Source organism: Equus przewalskii, chromosome 1 (genome assembly GCF_037783145.1).
Source record: "Equus przewalskii isolate Varuska chromosome 1, EquPr2, whole genome shotgun sequence".
Taxonomy (NCBI): domain Eukaryota; kingdom Metazoa; phylum Chordata; class Mammalia; order Perissodactyla; family Equidae; genus Equus; species Equus przewalskii.
In genome coordinates this window covers 177,114,163-177,133,749 of record NC_091831.1, presented here as the reverse complement: position 1 = coordinate 177,133,749, position 19,587 = coordinate 177,114,163, and the positions used below count along the sequence as shown (strand labels likewise).

At 35.4% G+C, this 19,587-nt stretch overlaps 1 long non-coding RNA gene across 1 annotated transcript in view; it reads left to right on the top strand.

The window, feature by feature from the left end:
* LOC139084822 (uncharacterized) overlaps nucleotides 1-19,587 on the top strand; it is a 92,048-nt gene that overhangs the window by 66,603 nt on the left and 5,858 nt on the right. The window contains exons 3-4 of the long non-coding RNA XR_011542611.1: nucleotides 10,804-10,869; nucleotides 17,293-17,411. This is a non-coding gene — a long non-coding RNA (uncharacterized lncRNA). The remainder of the gene's footprint in view (nucleotides 1-10,803; nucleotides 10,870-17,292; nucleotides 17,412-19,587) is intronic.

The window sequence follows — 19,587 nt, the reverse complement described above, 5'->3', positions numbered from 1 at the left end:
TCCTTCTTTTCTTCTTCTCCTTCCTTCTTCTTCTTCTTTCTCCTTCTCCTTCCCTTTTCTTCTTCTTTTTCTTCTTCCCGAATCCTCCCAGTACATAGTTGTATATTCTAGTCTAGAGTGCCTTTGGTTGTGCTATGGGGGACGCTGCCTCAGCATGGCCTGATGAGTGGTGCCATGTCCGCGCCCAGGATCCAAACTGGTGCACCCTGAGCCACCCAAGTAGAGTGTGCAAACTTAACCACTTAGCCACGGGGCTGGCCCCAAAAAACATTAAAATTTTAGCATTAGTAGATAATGACAAACAGCTTTCCAAAGTGGCTGCATAAAAGACCATTTCTACCAGCAGTACCTGAGAATTCCAATTTGTCCATATCTTCACCAATATTTATTAATTTTAAGCATTTTAATTGTAGTCATTGTGGTGGGAAAATAGTGATATGTCATTGTGGTTTTAATTTGCATTTCTCTGATTACTAATGAGGTTAAGCAAACTTTCATACATTTTTTTGCCTATTTGGATATTCTCTTCTGTGAAGCTTGTCCAAGTATTTTGCACATTTTCTCTGTTGGATTTATAATATTTGTAGGAGTTCTTTACATACACTGTTTACACATCTTTCATTAAGTATCTGTCTTGCAAATACCTTCCCTAATCTGTGCTTTCCTTTTACGTGCTAACTCCATCTTTTGAACAATATAAATTATTAATTTAAATCTAATTTATCAGTCTTTGATTTATGGTTATACATTGTGCTCCCCATTTAATGAATCTTTCCTTGTCCTAAGGTAAGGGAGATATTTATTCTATAAGCTTTGTTACTTTGCTTTTCTGTTTAAATTTAGACTCTACTTGCAATTAATTTTTGGTATGAGATGGGGATCATGTGAGGAAAGAATTAACATAACAGGTCCATTTGCTCAGTCCTTGAATGTCTTCAAAGCTGTCTGGAACCATGATGGACACTTGGCTGACTCCTGAGAACCAGCTCCCTGGAAGGTTCTTTATGTTAATGACTCAGAATTCATTACACCTGGAGTATTGGGTTGCGCCATATCAATTTGTCAGGATTGCTTTGCACAGACACCAAGATTGATGATGTGCACTAGCTTTTATTTTGGGGGTCCTGAGTTTCAGTTACCATGGCTGGTCACATAAGCGTATCCCATTATGTGACCATATGTATATGTTATGTAAGCATATCCTGGTGACATAACAGGATATGCTTATGTGTCAGCCCTCCACTGAAGCCCTAGACTCCGACTCAAGCACGCTTCCCTGGAAAGGGACAGTTTCTATGTGTCCCTGAATTTCATAGCCAGAGAGAGAAATGCATTCTATCCAACACCAGAAGTGGAAGAACACGAAAGTCTGCATCTTATTCCTCAGAAATTTGTCCAAAGCGTATCTCTTTTCCTGTTTCTGTTGTTCTTTAACTTTTTGCTGTAGCAAGGCTTATTATGTATGTTTAACTTGCTATCTACTTTTACGAGTCCTTGTAGCAATCATTAAATTTGAGTGTGGTGCTGAGATTCCCAAAACAAGCCAAGATTTACTTTCTTTCGCACAGACACGCAAATGACTCAGCACCATTTATCAAGAGACCATTTTCCCCCACTGGCTCTGTCCTAAATTAAGATTATGTGTAAGTATTTGGTGTTGGTGTACTCACTAATTCTTTTCAATCAGTTTTTTGTCTATAATCTTCCCAATGCCACATCAACTTAAATACTGTTTTGTTAGTTTGTATAACAAGTCTTCTTAACTCGTTCTGCAAGAGATTTCGTACTAACCTAAACTTTTGGAATTTTCCATATAATTTTTAAAATCAACTTGTCAAATTCCTCAGATATTTCAGATTGTATGGAATCTACACTTCAGTTTTGGAAAGATTTGCGTATTCACAACAGCCTGCTTGTGTGCTCTGTTACATTTTATTTGATGACTCCCAGTAATGTATTTTTCTACGTAAATGGATTATTTTGGTACACATGATATTGTCTACAAATTACTATTTCTTTCTCCTTTTCCAATCACTATTCCTTTATTTTCTTTTTATTGCCTATATTACTTCTTAGAATTTCTTGTAAAATATTGAATAAAAGCCACTCTTTCTCATTCCCAATCTCAAAAAATATTTAAACATTTAATCAAGTGTTATGATTGCTATATGATTTTTATTAATAACTCTCATTTGATTGAAAAAGTTTCTTCTACACCTAGTTTATTAAAGGTTTTATTTTTTACCTAATTTGAATGTTTAATTTGATGAAATGGTTTTTTGAGTCAATCTTTTGAATATTTTTCTCTATGCTGCTAATATGTTAAATTGTATTATTTTTTGAATGAAAAATCAACCCTGCATTCCCCAAATAAATTCAAATGGTTCGTGATTTTTCATTTCAGTTCTTCCTATACATGATTTTCCAATATTATGTTTAAAATAATGCATTTACACACATGAACAAGATGGTCTTGTAAATCTATTTTTAACATTGTCATTATGCTTTAACATCCAGGTTACATTGGTCTCTTTAAGAGTGTTTGGATGTTTTCTCTATTCTCTAAAAGAGCTTTCATGATTTTGTAATGATTTCTCTCATAAATATTTGCTAGAAATCATGGGTAATATTCTTGCATGATTTTTTTGTAGGAAAATGTTTAATTATCGTTTCCAATTTTCACAGATATCAAGCTATTCAGGATTTCTATTTTTTCATGTGTTTTGATGTTATATAATTGAAGGAATTGATAAAGTCTAAATTTTCAAATTTTTTGACGTTAGGTTTTATCTTTCCAATATCTCTAGCATTTACAGTCCACTCCCCTCCTTCATCTGATATTGGATATTTTTGTCTTCACTTTCTTACTTGATTTGTCTGAGAAAGTGTAAGAACATTTTATTAGTCTTTCCAGAATACCATTTTTTTGTTGATTCCTTCTATTGTATTATTTATTATTTCATTAATTTCTGCTCTTATCTTTATTGTTTCTGTTTCATTGTTCTAATTAGTGTTTAATTTGCAAGTCTTTTTCTTGAGATGGATGCATAACACATTGACATTTTAGACTTTAATTTTTAGCATATGGATTTACAGCCATAAATTTCCCTTTAAACCTTGCACTAGCTGGATTCACCAAATTTTGCTGTTTATTATTTTTTTCAGGTAAGTATGTTTTCAAATTTCCATTGTGATGGTTTTTATTCAAGCAGCATTTAAGAGTAGGTCCATCAATTGCCAGATACTTGGAATTTCCTATCTGATCAAAGACAATATGCTGTAAGATTTTACTCCTTTGAAATTTATTTTTATTTACTTTTTCTGTAGCTTAGTCAATTTTAAAAACTGTTGTACGTTTCCTGACAGAGAATCACACTGCAAGTGTTAGCAGTGTTCTCTATGTGTCTATCAGATTATGATTGCTCACTGAATTGGTTAAACTTTCATGACGTTTGTTGTTTTGCATGACTCATGTATCAGTTACTGAGAGTGGTGTATTAAAATTTTGCTTTATAGATTATTCTATTTATCTTCTTAGTTACATTTTTCTGATAAGTGGACCATTAATCCTTATCAAATTGCACTCTATTTAGCAAGCAACGCTTTTCTGTAGCTGTCTACTTTGTCTGATAATATTCTGGTTTCAAATTTTTCCAGGAACATTGACTATGTAGTTAGTGTTTTTCTTGAGCTTTTCCTTCTCAACTGTAAATTTTTTGAGATAATATATGCACTATCCATACTATAAGGATAATTTTAATGAGTGACAATCTAAAACATTATACCAATACAATGCAAATCTCTCTCCTAGTTAGATAATAATATATTGCTTATTTATCCATTTAAGATGTGTTTATATGCCAATGTTTTCCACACATTTACCTGCACTGTACTATCTATAAGTTAATTGGCATTGTGCATTCCACAATTTGTTAAAATATGAATTCTTATTGCTATTTTGCATTGATGGACAGCTGCATAGAAGAAGAAAACTGAGTTGATTGAATTTGTGAAGGACATGTTAATGAAATATTAAGTAGATGGAGAAACAAATGAAGGTAGATGGAGACCGTAGGCTGTGAGTTGGTGAGGGACATGACGTTCCAATGTGGAGAAGAAGGGCTCAGGGAGGCCAGGAAGCCTAATACTACGTATGGGAAGGGGAAAAGTCAGTAACGCAAGAGAGGAATTGCACCGAGATCTTAGGAAGGCTCAGTCTCAAGCCTTGATGAAACTTCCATTGTGGTCTTCCCACAAGGGGGTAAAATAACACAGAACTAAAATTCAAGAGTGAAGGGTTTCAAGGAACTCTGCGGCCTAGATGTTGGGGAACAATTAATAAAACAGATGTTGAATTTTCCAAGAATAATTTATTGATGAACTAAAAGTAAAGGAAGGTGGTCTAAAATCATTATTGAAGAGAGACGTATATCTTAGAGCACAGTGGGTAATTGCGAGAGGGAAAAGAGAAAGGTGGCTAGCACGCGTTTTAGAAGGAAAGAGCTTTTCAAAAGGCAGAAGAAAATGCTAAAGCACAAGTCTTCCTTGTTTAATACCACAAGCAGACAGTATTCTTCACAAAATCATTCATATAATTTCCCTTTGATTTTGTGGAGGTGAAAGTAGGAAGAATCTTTAAGAGAACCGCCATTTTATTTCTTCCGTGAAAAACTACACTCCATTGCAGTGAGGACGTGAAATACTGCTGGGAGTAAGTTAAGGATAAAGAGGGTTTTTTTTTTCCAAAATAGATTACATGATCCACAAACACAATAGCAGAGGTTAAGAGGAGACAAATTACGGCGCTGGAAGGAAAGGTGAGAATGAATTATATTGAAATAAACTCACAGGGTGGCATTATGACAGAGTGAAACAGGCAGAAATATGGCTGAAGGCAGGAGGTCCCACGAAATACCCATGTGTGTAAAAGTAGAGGAACGTGCTCCTAAATTTTAATCACATCTTAAATTGCAGTTACTGAACCAGGAGCCCTGGTGGTAGAGAAGACAATACTCACTACATTTCAAATGTCCCTAAAGAAGGCAACTATATAATAAAATCTGAAATTTATTTCTGGGACAAAAAATATCTCTCTGCATATAAATGTCCGTACTCCTTTTGTCAGCAATAATAACTGTTTGGACCAGAATATCTCCTTTCAACTTAGTCAGCAGGAAATATAGTGCTGAAATATATATCCATTTAAAAGAAGCTCTAGCTCATATTCCTGGAAATACTTACTGCTCCTAAAACTTTCAAAGCAAATCTTTATTTTACTTTCATTCTTTGCTATCCAATTTACCTTATATTTTATATTGCATAAAATCCGTCTTGAAATACAGAGGATAGATTCAATAAATATATTTCTGGGACAAAAAATATCTCTCTGCATATATCATTACCGTTTATGCAATTTCTTCTTGTTCTGCAAAATTAAATGTTTAACGTATACATATCTGCTAACAGTCCAGGTCTGTATACTGATTCTGAAGACAGCGTTAGACAAAAGAGGTACAGATGGGAGAGAAGTCAGGACTGCTGAAGATATGGGCAGAGGGCAGAATTGCACAGCCACTTTTGGGCTTTCTCTTTAATCCTTCAAAAACTGGAATGACCTCAGAAAGGGGATCACAGAATGAATGGGGCAAATTGGACAGTGGAAATATGTCTAGTTAGCTAAAGTTGTAAGTCTAACTTTCAGATGCATGGAACATGTAGAAATTACTTAAAAGAAAGGCAATACTGCACCAAATAGATTCAACTTCCTAAGTTGTAGAAATAGTGTATTGTCAATTGCAACTACGTGACATTCTTGATTTAATAACCTACTCTCATATTTAAATTCAAATGCAGAAAATATTGATGAATAAAAAGAACCTGGGAAATATTTTTAGGAAAGCTATTCAGAACTTACCTATATTAGGAATCCGAGTGGAAATATTACTCAATATAGGGAGAAAATTGGAAGTGGTAGAATTTTCTGAAATTGCCCCATGATTACACCAAGTTTTGAACATCCCTTATGCTATAGACAAATATATGGGTATAGAGTAGTCCAAAAGTGTGGATTTTAGGGAAAAGGCTGAATATTTGCCAAATACTTTGACGTTTCCATCAAACATGCAAAAGCTATTAATGAGAAGTAAAAAGAGTAAATCAAAGAGAAGTCCATAAAATAACTACGACAGCATTTTTTGGGGGAAATTTATCCTGTGTACTTTCAATAAATTCTAAGCTGTTTCCATATAGTTTTCCAAAATAGTATGTATTTGATATAGTTTTTCATATCCTTGCAATTGCTTCAACATAGCAATTTTCATATGAAAGGAGAAAAAATTTATTTTTTGGAAAACTTTAATAGTTTCCATTGATAGTCACAAAGAAATCACTCTATAACTAGACCTACATTTTTCTCTACAAATTTATCGTCAACTTTTCCAACATTGAATATATTTTTTAAAAACTCATATTGGACATGAAAATGCACGCAGGTTTGTATCTGAATACTTCTGCACACTCCAAATATATCTGTAGAGAGGTCACACTCACCTCTCTTTAGAGGAGGAATATTTATTTTTATTTTTATATTTCATCTTAAAGAGGATAAAACTCTAGCATCTGCTTCTGACAAAGGTTTGCCTTACCTTTTATTTTGATAGGTATTGTGGAATGTGGCAATGAAGATAGAAGTGCACACCGTTCAGACACTTAGAGTAAATTCTTCTTGATCAGCTTTGTGAAATTTTATAAAGGTGTTGTATTGATCAATATAGTAAAGTTTCTTTTCTCATTGTATTGAGCAAGATCTAACATATCCTTATCTGTGGCTTTAAATAAAACACTATTTTTCAGTCTACCACTTGAGAAAGAGATATTTCTGCTTCATTGCCGATCAGGCCATTGTTCAACGTGATCTTCACAAACATTTCCAGAAATAAAGGCCTCATAATACCATAAAATAGTACACATTTCCCAAAATGTTTTTTAACAGGCACTTTAGGAATAAATATTCAATAATTAGTCAACATGTTATAGAAAAATTAATTTGAAAAATAGAACATTACTTGTGGTAACAAAACGGTAGAAATTAAATCAGTGCTTATATGGAGGGGAATGGCTGAACAAATTATAGTATATTCACATAATGGAATAATAGGCATTAAAATTAATTAGTTATAGCTCTACCACGTGCCTTGGAGGAGCACTTCAGAAGGAAAATGAATAAGGTATATTTCTTCCTTTTGAAATATTTATCCAAGTCCCATTGTAGAGCTATAACTAATTAGTTTTAATGTTTATTTTTCCATACTGTGAATATATCATTATTTAGAAACACATACGTGTTTATGTATATTTTGTATATTTATATATTAATTACATAACTATAGGAGCCTGTAAGTACAGAGGATAATATAGTAGGATGCATATTAGTACCTATTAGGTAGTTAATATATATGCCTCTAGTTGGGAGTTATATGGAGGGGAATAACTGTAATGGCAATAGGTATATTAGTGATTATTGCATTTATGCACACAAAGAAAATACAAGTATGCATGCACATATATAAAATGAAATAAAATTATTTGAAAAGAAACAATGCAATAAAATGACGGAAGATCTTTTTTACTAAAGTATTCGCAAATGTTTTCTGATTCTCACGCAAGATGCTTCTTTTCTGTAAAACTGAGTTGTATGAAAAGGCTGGAGAATTGCTCCTAATCAACATATCTTAACTGTTTTCTATTATTCTTGTTGATGTTCTTGTGTTGTTATTGTTGTTTCATCAAGGTTTTTATAAAGAAGAGTCCAAATTATTTGAGATATTTGAAATTGGGGAAAAAACAAATCAATATGTTATTTTTCTCAAATAAAAAATCTACAATCTGTAAGGTGCTTGCTTTAACTTATTTAGCATTTCACTCCTGTGTGCAAATGAGGCTAAAATGTAATCCAGCCACATACTCACATCGTCAGGATCCGAAGCAGCTGGACATCTGGTTGGTTCTTCCACTGCTGGACCCTTAGATCATCAAAGCATAGCAACATCTGGCCACGTTTTTCCATAATTTTTTTCATTTTCTCCATTTTCCAATGGCGTCTTTTCAATTTTCTGTTCCTGTGAAAAATATGTAACTAATTTATTTTTTATTCATTTATGAATAAATATTTATTGTCCCCTACGATATTCCAGACGCTGCCCTAGAATGTAGATAAAATGATTAGCAAAATAAATATGATGCCTGCGCTCTTGAGCTGACAGCTCATTGAGAAGGACAGAAGTATATTACTAACTGCAAAAACATCTTATACTAAATGGTCTGAAATAAAGTACAGGGAAACATAAGAGTCCATAACTGGGGGACCTATTTGGTCCAGGGATCAAAGAAAGATGCCTGAGGAAATTACTTTTCTTCTAAGATCTGGAATATCAGTATAATTTGCTAAACCAGTTGTCTGGAAACATTTCTAATTGTACATCCTATAAGAAAAATGAGCCAACAAAATTTACACATATATGTGTATACATATACATATTTGTAAACATATATTTATATATTATATATACACACTACTCTAATACACTAACATTTTAATACATACTTAAAATAGAAAGTGAAGAGAAAGAAGTAAAATAAACAATATTGGTAATGAACAGCTTAAAAATTATGAGTATCAAACTGCCATTAGTTAATATTTCAAAGCAAAATATATACAGATGCCATTATTCATCCTAAATGATAGCACATACAAATCCTAGAACAAATGGTCTTCTTGATAGTTTTTAAATTAAAAGGCCAACTTCTTTTCAGATATAATTGGAGATTTATTTCTTAGTGCAATAAAAACATAGAAAGAGGGGCTGCCATGGTGCAGCGGTCAAGTTGTCGCGCTCCACTTCGGCAGCCTGGGGCTTGCCATTTTGGATCTGGGGCGTGGACATACACACCGCTTGTCAAGCCATGCTGTGGCAGGCTTCCCACACATAAAGTAGAGGAAGATGGGCATGGATGTTAGCTCAGGGCTAATCTTCCTCAAAAAAATAAATAAATAAAATAGAAAGAAATAAAAGAAAAATTAAAAAATTAATCCTAGGATTAGGGGAACTATAGTCTTACTAATTTCTTGATGTTCAATTTTGCCTGCACGGTTAGATTTATAATTTTTTACAGAAAATTTTAAAGCCGACCATATTAGTGAGAACTAGATACTATAATCGATACATCCATTTAACATTTCACATGTAAATTCAATGCTTTGCATTACTTTAAAAATGAACAAATGATTAAGGACTCTATTTCCACTTCTTACTATAGTCAAATTCTCCTTCTTCCCTTCAAAATCCCTTGCCTGTGGTATCTGACAGTTGACTCGGATATGTGATTACAGTAAAAGAACATAGGGCAATCAGTATATTACAAAATTTAATATCTCTATTTTAGATGAAAGACAGAAATAATAGTGCTACATTAATGCCCACCCACCTATAGATTATGTGCCTCCCTAAGAGGGAATTCTCCCTTGTAGAAACCACTGGCATAGAAGGTATGTGAGAAGATAGAGCACCAGGAGGACAGAGCAGTACTTACAAAGGTCCTGAGGCCAGGAGAACATTATGCTTTAGAAGAAATCCAGAAGGCCATAGTGGCTGGCATGTTGCAGGGAACTAGGGGGCACTGACCAGGAAGACTGGCTTGCTACCACATTGGTGCCCAAAGTTATAATCCTTACTTGAACCGTGTTCAAATTCTTCCCAAGTCTTCCGTGGTTCCAAACAAATTTTAGAACAGTTTTTTCTATTTCTGTGAAAAATGTCATTGGACTTTTGATCAAGATTGCATTGAATCGTAGGTAACTTTGGGTGGCAAGGACATTTTCACAATAGTAATTCTTCTAATCCAGGAACATGGGATATCTTTCCACTTATTTGTGTCTTCTTTAATCTCTTTCATCAGTGTTTTATAGTTTCAATGTACAGGTCTTCCACCTCCTTGATTAAATTTATTTCTTAGTATTTCATTACTTTTAATGCTATTGTTATTGCTTTCTTAATTTCTCTTTCAGATAATTTGTTGTTAGTGTATACAAATGCAACTGATTTCTATGTGTTGATTTTTGTATCCTGGATTCATTTATTAGTTTAATAGTTTTTTAGTGGAGTCATTAGGGTTTCTCTACATAAGATCATATCATTTGTGAACAGAGATAATTTTACTTTTCATTTTCAATATGGATGCCTTTTAATTCTTTTCCTCCAAAATCTTATTCTTATGTTGTCTGTGTCCAGCATTTGAAAGTTTAAAATTATTTCTTTCTTTTATCTCTTGCACTAATTTATCAAGTCCTTTTGATTCTTATACTCAAATTAGCACTATGTAATCATGTTTATTGTTTTTTCAGCTCCCTTTGTTAAGATCTTTATAAGTTTCTTTCAGAAACACAATTAGGAGCTAACTTGCTTCAGAACCCATAAAGAGAGATTCGCCCATGGCCATGTTCTGCGGATACGCTGTGGTGACTGTCTCCAAGCACCCTAATGTCCTCCCTTCTTTCTGTGATGATTACAATATGTAATGACCACCTTTATTTCCTTATTTGTTACTCTGTCAGACTCCATTAGGAAGTGATTTGTTTGTTTCTATGAATCCAGCAGTAGATAAGCGTTTTTAGAAGAATATTTTATGGTTCAGTTTACGTCTCTCATTGCACTTTACAAAAATCATCATTAGGGATGAAATGTAGCATGTACTAGAAACTTTAATGGCAACTTATTAAGCTGACCTTTGCTTCTTTTTTTTTTCCAGACCAGATAAAGAATTACTAGCAGGCAAATGAGCAAGTACAACAGAGATTGTTCCAAAAGTCTTTGGGTACGTATACCATCTTTTCCCCATGCACCCCCTTCAAAAATACACCTCACTATTGACCCCTAGGGCAAGGTTGGTCTCTGACATTATCCTTTCAACCAAAGTATTAAAGTCAGTAGCAAGTCAGGAAACAAACAGGCGCGCAAGAGAAACTTGCTCTTGCCTGTCTCTCTATTAGAAAAATGAAAGCATTGCCCTGATAGGCTGATGATTTTGAAAGCTTCACCAAAGTTGTTACAGGTCTCTACTATTCTTAAGTATTCAAGATAGTCCCCTCACATCTCAAAGCTTTCACGGTAGATGAACATTTTGAGTCCACATCCCCTTTGTGACACGTGATCCCTTGCTCTTGGGATCCACTAGCATTAACAGTTTATGATAGGAATGCTGTCTATGCCTTATTTTCTGAAATTTGTATGAAGCATAACATACAAGAAAAAAGTTTGTGTGCACCTTAATGTATTCTCACGAACCTAAAATACTGTGTTACCAGCATGCAGAAAAACAACTGAACGTTACTAGCAGCCCTGCAGCACCCCATGGTACCCCTCTGCAATCACCACGTGCCCAAGGGTAACAAGCTTGCTAATTTCTACTCCCATACATGGCTGTGTCTACTTTTGAAATTTGTATCAATGGGACAATACAGTGCATAATGCTTTGGGCCTACCTTATTTCGCTCAACATTACATGTGTGATTCAAACATAATTGTTGCACGTAGTTGTAGTTCGAACATCCTCACTTGACCTTTACGTTGTAGTTATAGGGAATCACTGAGGAGTTTCAGAGCAGGAAATATATTCAAATTAGTATTCAAAATATTACACTGGCAGCTGGAATAAAGGATACATTGAAATAACGCCAGATGGGAAACAGGGCACTGAGTTCTGAGATCTTTGCAGTATTTGCCAGGATGAGTGGGTTTCAGGAGGAGGAAACTAATATTTATTTATCTGTAAATAAAAGGAAGCCAGTAGCAATACATTATTCTTTTTCCATATTTTCTCCCAATTTCAGATGAATTCTTGAAGCACAAAAAGAACTTTCCTTTCCAATTGAAATCCTAGATTTTTCCATAGAACCATCACAGAGCAGTTAATGTCACCTTTGAAATACTATATGTATATATAGATATACACACACACATATATACATAGATATATTTTACACATATGCATATATAATATACCAGGAGGTGATAGAATATACACTTTAGACAGGCAAGATATTGACAATTTTATATCAGTAGATACCTGTGGAGTTTGTATGTAAATGGAAGATAAGGGTATTAGAATAAGAACAAAACATAAAATTTTCATGAACAAGAATATGAACATAACATCCTGGTTAAACATACTTATCCCCTGTCGCTATGTAAGCTAACGTAGCTATAGGTTCCTGAGATGAGATGATCGCCGTCTCTGAGGGAGACAATACACAGCTTGACACGTATATGGTCAGCTTGGGTGGATAGCACTGAACAGTTTTTCAAAGTGATTTTATCAGTTCATACTCCCACCAGCAGCCTATAAAAATGTTATCATTTATACCTGTAAGTATATTTAACCAGGATTCAGGATTTAATGCTTTGGCTCAAGAACCAGTTGTGGTATTATCAACTGGAAGGGGTGATCAATCGAAGTCTTGCCTGGCTCAACAGTGAGGCTATCCAATGAGGATAAAATGACAGAACGTTGATGCCTTACTGCAGAGGCAAGTGTCTTAAGGCTTGAGGAAGGGGAATGTTGGAGTAGGAAGTACTATTATTTGCAAATGGTTCAACTATGGCCTAACCATATCCTTAGAGAAGGTCTTATGGACACTCACTCCCTCTACCATGACATTAAGCCATGTTTAGTGAGTGAAACATCATTATACTTGAAAAGTGGAGTAGCTGTCTTCTATCTGCCATGAATGGGAAAGCTGCCATGACTTCAGGTTCCCTGAATTCAGTATTTATAAACATCTGGGAGACGAGGTAGGGCCATGTTACCATCTAAGACAAAGTAGGAAAAATTATCATAATAATCATCAGGGACAGAAATAGTAATCCCAGGGTTTTGAACTTCTGAGTTCTCTCAGCCAGACTGATAATAAGGTTCCTATGAATGAAGTAAATCACCAATCTACTAAAATGTTGCTTGATTTTTATAACTAGGATATTTGTACATCTTTGGGGCAGACATTGACTACAGTCACTGTAGTGGATGTCACTATCTCTTACCCTATTCTCAGACATAAACTGGTTTATAGAAACATTAAAGGGAGCCCAGTCATTTTGAGAAAGCCTCATCAATGTGGCCAAGTTTATAGTGAGAATCATCCTCCAAACTTTCCCAGAGGAACTTCCAGCTACTAATAAGATGAATGTGCACTCGGAAAAGTGAAATACCTAGACCAGTGGGGGTTATTAGACATTGACCCAAAATGCCTCTATGTCTGCCCGTCAGATTAGTCACACCAAAAACAGGGAGCTGATGGCATCTTGGCACAAGTCTATCTTACAATGCTGATAGTGGGGCTATTTACCAAGGTGATTGTACACTCAGAAAAGTGAAATACTATCCTTTGTTTTCTCCCCCAGTCCCAGATTGTATTGTGGGAATATATATATTTAATAACTTGAAAAATCCTCAGATTATAAATAGCAATCCAAAGCAAAGCAAACATGTCTAAGGGAATCCCAGATACTTATTCTACCATCAAGGATTTAGAAGATGCAAGGGTGAGGATTTATTTCACATATCTATTAAACTCACCTATATTTATGATTCACAACACCAATGAGTTGTGGGGAAACAAAGCTGTGGTACCAAAAATGGCAAATATTTTTCCAAATATTATAAATTTACCAGGATAAATCAATAAAGTTCCTGGCATCTGATGTGCACCTATTGGCCTAGCAGATTATTTATTTTTAATCCCAGTCAATAAAGATAATCAGAAGCAGTTTCCTTCAGCAATCAGTAATAAACTAGATCTCTAGTGCCCATCCTCAAGATTATGTCAATGCTTACACATTCAGTGATCATATAGTGTGGAGGGACCTTGATTGTCTTGATATCCAAAAATAATCTGTTATAGCACATTGGTTTATGTTTTTAATATAATCTAATTGAATTTATTGAAAAAGAAATAGCAAGGATCTTAGATGCCTTATTAACATATTTGATTGCTAGAGAGTGGACAATAAATCCAAAGAAAGTTCAGGCAACTGCCATATCAGTAAATTCCTAGCCATATAGTAGTTTTTGGTATATTGGAATAATCTCTATAGTGAGGGAAATGTGCTGACATTTTACCACCAAATTTGAAGAAAGCAGGTAATTTTGGATTTTGTTGGCAGTATATCTCATGCTTGTGTATGCTATTCTTATCCTTTTGAGTATATATTTGCCTCCTGTCCACAGTGCTTCTATCAGCACTACCATTCCTGTGCACGCTGCATATTTATTGTCAAAGTATCAAACACAACATCACCACTAGCTAAGGAGTTAATTATGCAGTGAAAAACTGTAGCAGTTGGTTCGTGCCCACTCAATTTGCTGGTCTTCCCAAGTGCCTCATCAATTGAGATCACACGGATTGATGTATTGGCTTACTCTGAAGGCTCTGGTTACCGTAATGTCTGGACAACAATAGCTGATTAGGTTAGAACACTGCCCTACAAAATGTTTATGTGTCTTACACTACTAATAGCATACGATAGAATTTAATCCAGACACAGAGTCAATGGGTTGAGGTTGTGTCTGCCCTCTATCACGGTTTTATCAGTTAATCACTTATGTGAGTTTCACTTTCCATCTCTGATACCTTAGACTTGATAGAAATAGATCATCAGGCCCAAGGAAGTGTCCACTAGGGAAAATGATCTTGGTGTCATTAAATTGGAAGACAATTCAAACCCCTCTTCGTTTTGGACTCCTCATGACTCAGAAACAAGCAGAGAAGGGGTTATTTCACTGGCAAGGGTAAATGATCCTCATAAGCAAAAGGAAGTCAGGTAGCTGTTTCACCGTTGGGACAATAACCACACTTATGGAACCCAGAAGCCTCACCGTGGGGTCCCTTGCAGCACTCCCTCATCTAAGAAGAACGCCCAGTAGGAAACTACAGCAACCAAAAAGCAGAAACCCTAGAAACAGGTTTTTTGGTGAATGATGGTTTAGTTCCCCCAGTAGTTATGACAACAAGCAGTAAATGTGGTGGCGGGCTTTAAGGGCTTTACGAAATGGAGAGTAGAATGTTATCAACTAGGTCTTAGCAACAGCTATGAAGTTGGGGACGAAACAGATCTTTATTTTGTTAATTTTTATTTCCCCATTTTCCTTCTACTTCATATGAAGAGTATTGGTTGTAATTACATTATAGCTTAAGTTCTACATGGGAATATGACTGAATGGAACAATACTGTAACAAATTGCAAGCTTATGGGATTTTACATTTCCTTTGAGTTTTCTTCACACACACACACAACACATACACACAGATAGGTTGGTACATGATAGATTTAGTGGCAAAAGCAAAGAATAACGTTGGTTATTATTTATTCTTGCCACCTCCAAAATTCATTCTCTGCCTTGGAGGCCACCCTTAAGGACTCCTTTGTCCTCAGTCTTCAGGATGGGTAAGGCAGACAGAAGACACTGCTGGGACACCTGAGAGCTGCTTTCCTGAAGTCAGGGATGTCCTATCTCCCTCGCAGCCTCACTGAGGTTCTGGCAGTGGCTTCCTCTTCCATGGTTCCACGTTCACTCTGGCCTCTAAACACACTGGCCCCTTCCCCTGGCCCTTAAACCTAAGGGTGATAAAACTTTTAGCTGTTACTCATTTTCGAGTAGTTCATCATCACTGTTACTTCTCTACTCTGTTCACACATCAGTAAATTGTCCTTTCATTGAACTCTTTTTTCAGTTTTAACCCAATAAGAGTGTTTTTTCTTAGGGGCAATGTGAGAAATACGTTAGGTTAAAAATATCTGTAGGTATCCAAGAACTCTCGCAAAGCTCAAGAGAAAAGGAAGGGCTAAAGAAATACATTTGGGAGTTGTCAGCTTATTTATTAGTTAAGTGTATAGTTCTAGATGATATTACAAAGGACATTGGATAATGTAGAATAATAGCGAATAAGACAGCGAGAGAGCGAGAGCCAGAGAGAGATGGGATGCCTGACGCTATTCAAGTAGTAAGCTAAGGGGGGGGGGGGGGGGGAAGGATTAAAAGAATGGGCAGAATATGGTCTTAAATATTTTTCCTTATTATTCATGCAATTCATTCTGATTCTATAAATGGCGAATTTGCATCTTTCAACACTTTGTGGAAATGTTCAGTGATTATCCTTTCAAATATTACTTCCTCCCATTTCCATGATCTCCATTTTGAATTCTGATTAGATGTATATATTAGATTTCCCCGACATGTTATGTCCCTTAATCAATCTAGCCTAACTAGTGCGGACTTTGCATATCTTTAGAGCTACATTCCAGCTCCTTAATCTTCTCTTCAGTTATGGATAATTTGCATTTGTGTGTGTGTGTCTGTATGCATATCTATTATAGTTTCTCTCTTAGTTCTTTAGCACACTAACCATTAATTCTATTTTCTGTTTAATAATTCATATATTCGAATTCCTTGTGGGTGTATTTTTGCTGTTTCTTATTTCTGCTGGTTCTCACACGTCTGCCTGTGGAAGAATCACACTTGACATTCAACTCCTCTTGACGCTTTCAAGCTGTGGGATTCTGGAGCTGCTCGGGGCTGGCCTGTAGTGTCAATCAGAGATTTGTTTCCTCCTAGCACTCAGGCTGACAAGTTACCTTCCTATCCATTTCCATGCAGTGGAGTTTATTTCTCATTCATCCTTACACGGAAAGCACAGTTTTTTAAAGTCCCCAATTTATGCAGAGGTCCTGATTACAGTTCTCTCCTTTACTGACCTAGAATTTATCTCCTGGAGCCTAACTCACTGTCGTCATCACAAAAAAAAATCTCAGGTTTTCTAGATTTTGGCAGAAAGCTGATGGTTAAAGTAAGCGTATATGCCTAAGTCCAGGGATCCTGTTTTCACTTTGTATTTTGGAAATTATGGCTTCCGTACCTTTGTGTTAGCTCAGTAATTCTAGTATTCTGGTTGTTTCATTTGGTGGGATTATTCAGTGTATCTAATAAATATATTACAATACTACTGTTAATAATACTATTTTTATTATTAACTGGGAGACCAGAGTTACTAAGCAAAAAAGAATGCCCAAGGATTGGGGGAAAATAATGTTGATTTTGAAATAAGTTCTTCCAGCTCTAATAGCTGAAAACGTCCTGATTTTATGAATGCTGAAGAGTGGATTGGCCCAGGCATTCCAAATGAACCGGGGTGGGAAGACTTTTAGGAGCTATTGTTCACCTGGAATTCTTGCCTCTATCCCACAGCCCTTTGTTTACACTTTGGGAAAAAGCTGGAGGAGCAGCAATGATGGAAGTCGGCCTCCCTGCTGTTCTCACGTGTTTCATAGACTCAGATCATTGGAAGATGTGTTCTTAATAGTGAGGTATTTAACTCAGTCTGGGATAGATCTTTTCAAAAATTTTAAGTGGTTTTAATTTTTTTTAAAAAAGGTTGTAAACTTTCTTTTCTAATTTCCACCATGAGAATCCTTGTTGGTTTCTTCTCTTACTTAGAGGAGAACATAATAATGTTTAATATACAAGTAGAGGGGCAGGTCCTGTGGCTCAGTGGTTAAATTTGCGTGCTCTGCTTCGGCAGCCTGGGGGTGGCTGGTTGGGATCCTTGGACCTATGTGCAGCTCATCAAGCCACGGTGTGGCAGCATCCTGCATAGAGGGACTAGAATGACTATAGCTAGGATATACAGCTGTGTACTGGGCCTTTGGGGTGGACAAAAACAAAAGGGGAAGATTGGCAACAGACGTTTGCTCAGGGCCAATCTCCTCAAAAAACAAAAAAAGTAAAAAAAAATGTACAAATAAAAATAATTTTTCTATCTATAAAATTTCCTTTGTTTTAGTAAAAGTATATATTTGGATTTAAAGTACTTTAATATTTGTGAAATGTTTTAACTTCCGCATATTTATGGAAAGACATTTTTATTTATTTAAGCTTAATCATTCAGTTAATGTGCTACTATGACAAGCTTTTTAAAGCAGTGTTTTATTATGTTTAAATGTATCCTTGTTTTCCTAGGTGTGTAGAAGGTACAGGCATGTGTAGCACACTGTGTTGAAAGCCGCTTCTATACTCACACAGCTTGAAACCACTGTTTTCTATTCTGTCCTAAGTTGCTTCCTTCCTTTCCTTGGCCACAGGAGGACAAAAGTTCTTGTGAGCTTCTTAGTTGTCTGCATTTAGAAGCATAATTTAACAATTGTGAAGTGCAGCAAAATTCAGAAGCACTGATGACACGCTCCTTGTTCACAGGCTAGAAATTGGTAATTTTATGCATAATTTAACATATACTGCACAAGTCAATACATACCATTAACACAAAGCAGTGATGAGGGAAATATCTCTAAAAGCAAAAACATTGGAAATGACCAGCTCAGCTTTCATTACTCTACAGTAATTATTTTTTTATAAACAAAAATTCCTTTGGAAAATGATAGCATTTTAAAACATCTTACAATTACAGTAAACCACAACTCCAAAGAACCCATTAGAGAAGACAGGTAGTAAATATGTGTTCTTTAGGCTTCATAGGTAAATCCTCTTAATCAGCTTTTCCTTAAAATTGTATTTAAAATTTTCACATGGATAAGGACATTGGAGTGTTTATAGATCAAGTTTTGGTGTCTCGAAGTGGAAATTTTCATTGAAAATTATTGGAGGTTAGAAGTGAAAATAATTAGTTACTTTATGAAAGATGGAGGGCTGAAGACAAGGCTGTCTTAAATTCAAAAGAATAGATCACAAGTTTTTCTGTGTCTTGGAATAAAATGTTTCAGGAGACTTGATGCGCTTACCCTCCATTCAGGACTAAGAAGCATTTCTAGATGCTGACATTCAGGGTTACTCAATGAATTGCTCCTCAGAGGCTCTCCCCAGATTAACATCACACTCCATGGGGGAGCCACCTATTAGAATCTCTAATCACAAGAAAAAATTTTTTTTTTAACTATGTAAGGTGATGGGTGTTAAGTAGACTTACGGTGATGATGATTTTGCAATGTATACAGATAGCAAATCATTAGGTTGTACACCTGAAACTAATATAATGTTATACGTTAATTATACCACAATAAAATATAAATTTGAAAACAACAAAAACAAGACACCAGGCCCAAAATGCAGTCACCTATGCTAACTCCTATGTCAACAAACTGAGGCATTACCTACAGTTTTCACTCTCGCAGAAATGGAATCTCACACCAATCAATCAGGACTCGCCTGATCAGCGCTAGTTAGACTGTGTGCCTGGTAGATCCTGCCATCCCTTGAAGGAAGATAATCTTGCAGTAACCAACCCACCTTTTTGCCTCATATAACTTCCTTGTTCCTGTTCTCTTCTGCCTATAAAAGTCTCTCATTTTGTACAGCTCTTCTGAGCTCATTTGCATCTGCCAGATCATGTGCTGCCTGATTCATGAACCATGGAATAGAGGCAATAAGATCTTTAAAATTTACTTAGTTGAATTTTGTTTTTTAACAATGATAATTGAATAGTATAGTCCGAAAGACAGGACTGAAATGTATATTATAAATTTTATTTAT